The sequence below is a fragment of the Lagenorhynchus albirostris genome, chromosome 1 (genome assembly GCF_949774975.1).
Source record: "Lagenorhynchus albirostris chromosome 1, mLagAlb1.1, whole genome shotgun sequence".
Lineage (NCBI taxonomy): Eukaryota > Metazoa > Chordata > Mammalia > Artiodactyla > Delphinidae > Lagenorhynchus > Lagenorhynchus albirostris.
Genome location: NC_083095.1, coordinates 126,851,002 through 126,860,200, shown reverse-complemented (window position 1 = coordinate 126,860,200; position 9,199 = coordinate 126,851,002). Strand labels below are relative to the sequence as shown.

Here is a 9,199-nt window from a genome sequence, read left to right as displayed (position 1 = left end):
CCACACCGTTGGTGGGAATGTAAATTGGTGCAGCCACTATGGAAAACAATATGGAGGTTCTTTAAAAACTAAAAATAGAGTTACCATCTGACCCAGCAATCCCACTCCTGAGCATATATACAGAAAAGATGAAAACTCTACTTCAAAAAGATAGGTACACCCCAATGTTCATAGTAGCACTATTTACAATAGCCAAGACATGGAAACAACCCAGTGCCAATCAACAGACAATTGGCTTAAGATGTGGTATATATATACAATGGAACATTACTCAGCCATAAAAAAGAATGAAATATTCCCACTTGCAGCAACAAGGATGGACCTAGGGAATATCGTACTAAGTGAAGTAAGTCAGACAGAGAAAGACAAATACTGTATCACTTATATGTGGAATCTAAAACAATAATACAAATGAACCTATATACAAAACAGAAACATGGGAATTCCCTGGCGGTCCAGTGGTTAGGACTCCGCACTTTCACTGCCGAGAGCCCAGGTTAAATCCCTGGCTGGGGAACTAAGATCCCATAAGCTGCACAGCATGGCCAAAAAAAGAAAAGAAAAGGAACAGACTCACAGACATAGAAAACAAACTTATGGTTACCAAAGGGGAGAGCAGGGGAAGGATAAATTAGGAGTATGGGATTAACAGATACAAACTACGTATACATAAAATACATGAGCAACAAGGATATACTATATAGCACAGGGAACTATATTCAATATCTTGTAATAACCTATAATGGAAATAATCTGAAAAAATACATATAAAACTGAATCACTTTGCTGTACACCTGAAACTAACACAGTATTGTAAATCAACTATATTTCAATTTAAAAAAAAAACAGCTTTTAAGCAAATCTAGTTTTCATAGTGGTTTTCAGTAGGAGAATAACTCTGATACCAGCTCCTCTGCCATAGCTAGAAGCAGACAGCTACATCTGAAGTTTTGGGTTTGTTTTGTTAAATGCTCCTTTGAATTGGTGAGTCAATAGGTTCACTGTGTGATTTGGGCAGTGGGGGGAGAATTGGATTGGAGTATGTGTAGACCACCGTCCTTCTAGAGCAATTGCCTACTTAGGCACTGGAAACAAACTAGGTGTATTCTGTTCTTCTCTAGAAAGAGCTAATATGAAACCAGCCATCCTATAAGAGCAGTGTTCTCCGTACCCTAAAGGGCTCAGATGAAGGTGGAAACTGTTTCTCTTAGTAGACAGCACATTTCTTCCTTTTATCAAGTCTATATTATATCAACATAAAGAAATTTCAAATTAGGGTTACAAAAATTATAGCATATTTTAAGTGTTTATATGTAACAAATGTGACCTTTATAAAAAGGCAAAACATGCAATTCTTTACGTTTTATTTACTAGCTACTTCTGAGAATATGAATTACAGTGCACTATCAGTACTGATGTTCATTAAAGGGCCACAGTTTAAAGCTGTAAGTGTACTTTGTAAAGAGAGTTATGAACTTATTGGTATATGACATTTACAATTTAAATGCGAACGTTATTCTGTGAATTGTGGGTCCCTGGCCATCTGGCTATGACAGGCTCTAGCTGGGAGAACTTCCCAAAGAAACAGAAGTTATAGGGAAATCCCTGACTGTGGACCTTCCCCTTGGCATAAACTCTGAAGGAAGAGGATTAAGGTATTTAAAATTTACCACCTTTACAAGTGTTTTAGTAGGTTGTCTTCACACCCAAGTACCTGAAGGTAACTTAATTAATTTGGGGATTGTTTCCCCTAACGTAAAGAGAGATTATCCATCTTAATCTTACAGAGTTGTGAGAATTCAATGAGACGAGGGTACACGAAAGCACCTGGCAAATACTAGTTGCTTCTTTTAGTGACTATTTCCAAAGATGGTTCAAGATTTCATTAATGATTGCTAAGACTGTGTGGACACAATGTCTCGATTATCTGTTGCGTGTGTAGAATACTTTCATTTTCCACAATGGCTGGCAAAATTTTAATTCAGTAGTCTAGTTGGGTGAGAGCAGCTATATATAATATACATATATTCACAGTTTTCATGAACATGAAGTGATAAAGACCTAGAAGTCTCTTTAGGATTATCCTGGTTGGATCTCTTTATTTCATGGATGAGGAAATGGAGACCCAGGAGGTGAAGTGTCTTGCCCTAGTATCCTCGTTGGTTACTGGCAGGGTGAGACCAGCATGTAGGAGCCCAGATTTCTGACCGTGTTTACCTGGAGGCCTAGGGTCATAACTGGTGCTTTGTCTCTTCTACCTGATTCTCATGGCCAAAGCAAGTCACATAGCCCACCCAGATTCAAGGCTGGGGAAGCGGGGTCCACCTCCTGGTAGGAGGAGCCACAAAGTCACATAACAACAGGCATGGATACAGGACAGGTTGGAGAACTGAGGATATTTTTGCAATCAATCTACCACAAAAAGCAAATGCTTCCCATGGCCCTGACACTTTTTTCAAGTACGAGCATTAAGCGTGTTTTTTGACTTTCTAGACATCTCGGCACTGTGGAGAGGCCTCGGGAAGGAAGTCCTGTGAGTAACTGCAAGCCTCTTGTGGGCTCTGCCCTGCGCAGGATGCTGAGGGGAGAACAAAGAGGTCGCAATATGCGGGACTCAGTGACCTGGCCCTGCAGGCTCCCGAGCAAGGTAACATACACATGGGGACAATCACAAGACAGTGAATGGCACGGAGGACAGGTGACCCAACGTGGAGAAGGAGGGGAAAGCAGACTGCCAACAGTCTGAACAACAAAACTTCCTTGAAAGAAATGAAATTTACACCAAGCAGGAGAAGGCAAATAGAACTTAACTAGCCAGACAGAGGGAGGGAAGAATGTCTTAGCTGAGGGAAATGATGTGATAGAAAGCGCAACATCAGGGGTGAGCTTGGGTTACTGAGGGAAGATAGCATTCGAGGTGGAAAGACAGGGTTAGGCCAGATAGTAGAATCTGTCCACCCAGGATGGCTGGGTCACAGTGAGGTGGCTGGAGCTGCACCTACAGGAGGGTCTGTGAGGCAGGATGTGGAAAAGGAGGACAGACCTGGTGGTACCTGTGAGGCAGGGCTGGGGCAATTTCCGGAGCAGAGAAAACAGAGAAGCCTCCTCTACCTGCCCAGGTGCCAATGGAAAAGAACTTGGGTTAAGGTCTGGGTAGTGAACCTAAAAGGTTAGCTGATTTGAAGGGAGAATTGGTAGGATTTGGAACATTTACGTCCCTTGCATTCAGACACTTATGGCAAACTGTATAAGCTAGTTCCGTGTTTAGTGATATTGAATGCAGATGTGTAAAATTGGAGGTTCTTCCCCTCCATCACCACTGTCATCTCCACTCTTTTAAGTGCAAAAATATTAATCACTTGGTAGGTAAACAGAATTTGTCATCTTATTTTTTCACCCCTGACAAAACATTTTAGTACCAAAACAAATCAAAAGTACATGTTAGGAAAGTTCACTTTTGAAAATTCTGTATTTGATATTGCTCATCTGTAGCACTTAAAGCCAATCCCATTTAGACTCTTCAGTATTTATATTCTAGACCTGCACTGTCTAGTCCAACAGAGAAGCCACTATTGAGTATATGAAATGTGCCCAGTCCAAACTGAAATGTGCTGAAAGTGTAAATTATAGGCCAGATTTCAGAGACACTTAAATCAAAGAATGTAAAGTATCTCTTAAATAATTTTTATATTGATTACTTATTGAAATGATAATGTTTTGGATATATTGGATTAAATAAAATATATCATTAAAATTCATTTTACCTATTTCTTTTTACTTTTTAAACATTACTATTAAAAAATGTAAAATTATGTATGGGTTCACTTTGTGGATCACATTACATTTCTGTTGGACGGTGCTATTTTTTTTTCATATACACTTATTTTTTTTTGGCCATGGCGCAGCATGAGGGATATTAGTTCCCCAACAAGGGATAGAAGCCACACACCCTGCATTGGAAGAGTGGAGTCTTAACCACTGGACTACCAGGGAAGTCCCAAGGACAGTGCTATTTTAAAGCTTCACTTTGTCTAGAAATATTATGTTATGAAGTGGCCCATACTGCAGTTAATGGCATTAACAAGTGGAATGATTTTACTTGCCTAATGACATGAAAAATTGTTCCATACGTTTCTGTTTTCTTCCAGGTTGAATCTGTGATTTAGTGATAAATCATACAGATATCGTGAAGCACATGCTATATTATCTGCTTTCAGGCACAGCCCTTTATGTGATTATAATTTCTTTTCCCATAAGGGAGGGAATACGAAAGAGATTTACAATAAAAATTTACATTCATTAAAAAATTTTAACAATGAGTATTTTAGATTATCATTAAAGCATGATAAATAATGTGCCTGCGTCATTTTAGCATCAATTTACAAAATCTATATGCAGCCAGCAGCAGGCCCTTACTGCACAGGTGTTGTGTTTTGTTGCGGTTGTTATTGTTTAATTCGGTCTCTCAAATGTCTTTTTTCTTTTCAATAGATCTTTACTGGAGTATAATTGCTTCACAATACTGTGTTAGTTTCTATTGCACAACAAAGCGAATCAGCCATATGCATGCACGTGTCCCCATCTCCCCTCCCTCCTGAGCCTCCCTCCCATCCTCCCTATCCCACCCCTCTAGGTCATCGCAAAGCACCGAGCCGATCTCCTGGTGCTATGCTGCTGCTTCCCACCAGCCAACTATTTTACATTCGGTAGTGTATATATGTTGATGCTACTCTCACTTCACCCCAGCTTCGCCCTCCCACCCCATATCCTTAAGTCCGTTTTCTATGTCTACCTCTTTATTCCTGCCCTGCAACTAGGTTCATCAGTACCATTTTCTTTTTTTTAAGATTCCATATATATTCATTAGCATACAGTATTTTTCTCTTTCTGACTTACTTCACTCTGTATGACAGACTGTACAGCAGTCCCATTGCTGCTGCTGTTTCTTTTTCTTCATGGCATTGACTTTTTGAAGATTTTAGGTCAATTGCCTTGTAGAATATCCTACATGGCATCCTTTCACTTGTCCCACTATCCCCTGAATTCCTAGAAAATGGAGATCAGGTCTAGAGAAGCTTGATTACGTTCAGGCAAACGATTTTAGTAAGAATACTTAATAGTTGATGTTATGTACTTAATATTGCCTCATATTAGGAAGTACAAATATCAAGCTTCTCTACAATTTGTCATGTTGAATTTGATCACTTGTTTAAAGTTGTGATCGCCAGACTTCTCCATTGCAAAGGTATGTGTTTCCATTTGCAATTAATATGTAATCTGGGGATGATACCATGTGGATGTATGGTTTCCTGATAATTGTTCACTTAATGGCTGCAGCATATATTACTAATCCTTGCTTGAACCAATTATTTCATTAGGAGTTGCAAAAAATGATGATTTTTAAATTCCATCATTCCTTGCCCTCTTCCATAAAGAATCACTTTTTTCTCTCTCTCTCTCTCTCTCCTTTTTATTACCATGAATTCATAGATTGTTATTTATGCATTATATTACAATTACAGTCATTGTTCTTTTTGATGCTCAAATTGTCCCAAATTTGGCCATTGTCCTTTAGACATGTCCCATCATTATTTGAGCACTTCCTTGATTTTTGGCACAATGAAATGTCCCAGGCTTACCTTCTACCTTCTCTGCCCCAGATTGGGGCTGCTTTAGTGAAGAAAGATATTTAGAAGCCAAGATCTGAACATTAGGCATGCACAGTGCTTCTAGGGTCTCTCAACGAACAGTCTTTCAAATTGAGATGTAATTACTATATGACAAAATTCACTCTTTAAAAGTGAACAACTGGGGACTTACCTGGTGAAACAGTGGTCAAGACTCCGTGCTCCCAATGCAGGGGGCCCAGGTTCAATCCCTGGTCTGGGAACTAGATCCCACATGCATGCCACAGCTGACAGTTCACATGCCACAACTAAGGAGCCTAGGTGCCACAACTAAGGAGCCGGCGAGCCGCAACTAAGGAGCCCACCTGCAGCAACTAAGACCCAGCACAACCAAATTTTTTTTAATTAATTAATTAATAAAGAGAGGTAATGCCTTAAAAGCAACCAATTGAAAATGCAAATCAAAACCACAAGTGCTTGCTTCAGCAGCACATATACTAAAATTGAGATGATAACAGAGTTTAGGATGACCTCTGCACAAGGATGACATGGAAATTTGTGAAGCGTAAAAAAAAAAACCCACAGTAAGATACCATTTCACGTCCATTAAGGTGACTACCATTAAAAAAAAATTTTCTTTAAACAGAAAATAACAAATGTTGGCAAGAATATGGAGAAACTGGAACCCATGTGCATTGCTGGTGGGAAGATAAAATAGTGCAGCAATTATGGAAAACAGTATGGTGGTTCCTCAAAAAAATGAAAAACAGAGTTTCTCTATGACCCAGCAATTCCAATCCGAGGGATAAACCCAGAAGTACTGAAAGCAGGGTTTTAAAAAGATATTTTGAACACCTATGTGCATAACAGCATTATTCACAACAGCCAAAAGGTTGAAGCAACCTGAATATATACAACCAGTGTATATATTCACATATATACTGAATATTATCTTCCTTTTAAAAGAAAGGAAATTCTTACACATGCTCCAGCCTGGACGAACCTTGAGGACATTATCTCAGTGAAATAAGCTGCTCGCAAAAAGAAAAATACAGTACGATCCACTTACATGAGGTACCTAAAGAAGTCAAAATCATAGAGACAGAAAGTAGAATGGAGGTTGCCAAGGGCTGGAGAGAGGAGGGCATGAGGAGTTATTGTTTAATAGGCTATGGAGTTTTAGTTTATAATATGAAAAGAGTTCTGGAGATGTATAGTGGTGATGGTTGCACAACAATGTAAATGTACTGAATTTCACTGAACTGTACATTTTAAAATTGTTAAAATGATAAATTTTATGTTATGTATATTTTACCACAATTTTTAAAGTGTACAAGTTGATGATTTTTAGTGTGTTCACAACCATCACCACTATCTAATTTTAGAACATTTTAATCAACCCCCCCAAGAAACCTGGTAGTAGCAATTACTATTAACAATCACTCCACAGTCCCCATTTTCCCTAGACCTTAATTGACTTTCTATTTCTATATACTTGCCTATTCTGGACATTTCATATAAATGAAATCATAAAGTATGTGGCCTTTGTGTCTTTCACTTAGCATACTATTTTCAAGATTCATCCATGTTGTAGTATGTATCAGTAATTCATTTCTTTTCATGACCAGATAATATTCCATTGTGTGGATATACCACATTTGCTTTTTCCTTCATTAGTTGGTGGATATTTGGATTGTTTCTATGTTTTGGCTGTTAATGCTTAAAATGGACAACCTTGAAGAAATGGATAAATTCCTAAAAATGTACAGTCTCCTAAGACTGAACCAGGAAGAAATGGAGAATGTGAACAGTCCAATTACCAGTACTGAAATTGAATCAGTAAAAAACAAACAAAATAAAACAAAACAAACAAAAATTCCCAACAAACAAAACTCCAGGATCAGATGGCTTTACAGGTGAATTCTACCAAACATTTAGAAAAGAGTTAATACCTATCCTTCTGAAACTATTCCAAAAAGTTGCAGAGGAAGGAATGCTTCTGAGCTCATTCTGTGAATCCACCGTCACCAGACAAAACCAGACAAAGATATCACAAAAAAAGAGAAAATTACAGGCCAATATCACTGATGAACATAGATGCAAAAATCCTCAACAAAATACCAGCAAACAGAATCCAATAATACATTAAAATGATCATACACCATGATCAAGTGGGATTTATCCCAGGGATGTAAGGAGTTTTCAATATCTGCAAATCAATGTGATACACCACATTAACAAATTGAATAATAAAAACCATATGATCATTTCAATAGATGAGGAAAAATCTTTTAATAAAATTCAACATCCATCTGTGATAAAAACTCTCCAGAAACTGGGCACAGAGGGAACCTACCTCAACATAATAAAGGTCATATACGACAAACCCACAGCAAACATCATTCTAAATGGTGAAAAGCTGAAAGCATTTCCTCTAAGATCAGGAACAAGACAAGGATGTCCACTTTCGCCACTATTATTCAACATAGCTTTGGAAGTCCTAGCCATGGCAATCAGAGAAGAAAAAGAAACAAAAGGAATCCAAATTGGAAAAGAAGAAGTAAAATTGTCACTGTTTGCAGATGACATGATACTATACATAGAAAATCCTAAAGATGCCACCAGAAAACTACTAGAGCTAATCAATGAATTTGGTAAAGTTGCTGGACACAAAATTAATGCACAGAAATCTCTTGCATTCCTATACATTAACAACAACAAACTATCAGAAAGAGAAATTAAGGAAACAATCCCATTTACAATCCCATCAAAAAGAATAAAATAGGAACAAACCTGCCTAAGGAAGCAAAGACCTGTACTTGGAAAACTATAAGTCACTGATGAAAGAAATTGAAGATGACACAAACACATGGAAAGATATACCATGTTCATAGACTGGAAGATATAATATTAAAATGACCGGGCTTCCCTGGTGGCGCAGTGGTTGAGAGTCCGCCTGCCGATGCAGGGGACACGGGTTCGTGCCCCGGTCCGGGGGGATCCCACATGCCGCGGAGCGGCTGGGCCCGTGAGCCATGGCTGCTGAGCCTGCGCGTCCGGAGCCTGTGCTCCGCAACGGGAGAGGCCACAGCAGTGAGAGGCCCACGTACCGCAAAAAAAAAAAAAAAAAAAAAAAAAAAAAATGACCATATTACCCAAGGCAATCTACAAATTCAATGTAATCCCTATCAAAATACTAAGGGTATTTTTCACAGAGCTAGAACAAATAATTTTAAAATTTGTACAAAAACAAAAAAGACCCTGAGTAGCCAAAACAATGTTGAGAAAAACAGAGCTGGAGATATCACGCTCCTTGACTTTAGACAATACTACAAAGTTACAGTAATCAAAACAGTATGGTACTAGCACAAAAACAGACACGTAAATCAATGGAACAGAATAGACAGCCCAGAAATAAACCCATGCACTTATCATCAATTAATCTACAACAAAGGAGGCAAGAATAGACAGTGGAAAAAAGACAGTCTCTTCAATAAGTGGTGCCTGGAAAACTGTACAGCTACATGGAAAAGAATGAAATTAAAACATGCTCTAACACCATATACAAAAAT

The 9,199-nt window shown here is 38.4% G+C and overlaps 1 non-coding gene across 1 annotated transcript; it reads left to right on the top strand.

The window, feature by feature from the left end:
• The first annotated feature begins 6,100 nt into the window (after window positions 1-6,100).
• LOC132504694 (U6 spliceosomal RNA) lies at window positions 6,101-6,205 on the top strand. Its single transcript, XR_009535032.1, has one exon. It is a non-coding gene; the product is annotated as a U6 spliceosomal RNA (small nuclear RNA).
• Window positions 6,206-9,199: the final 2,994 nt, after the last annotated feature.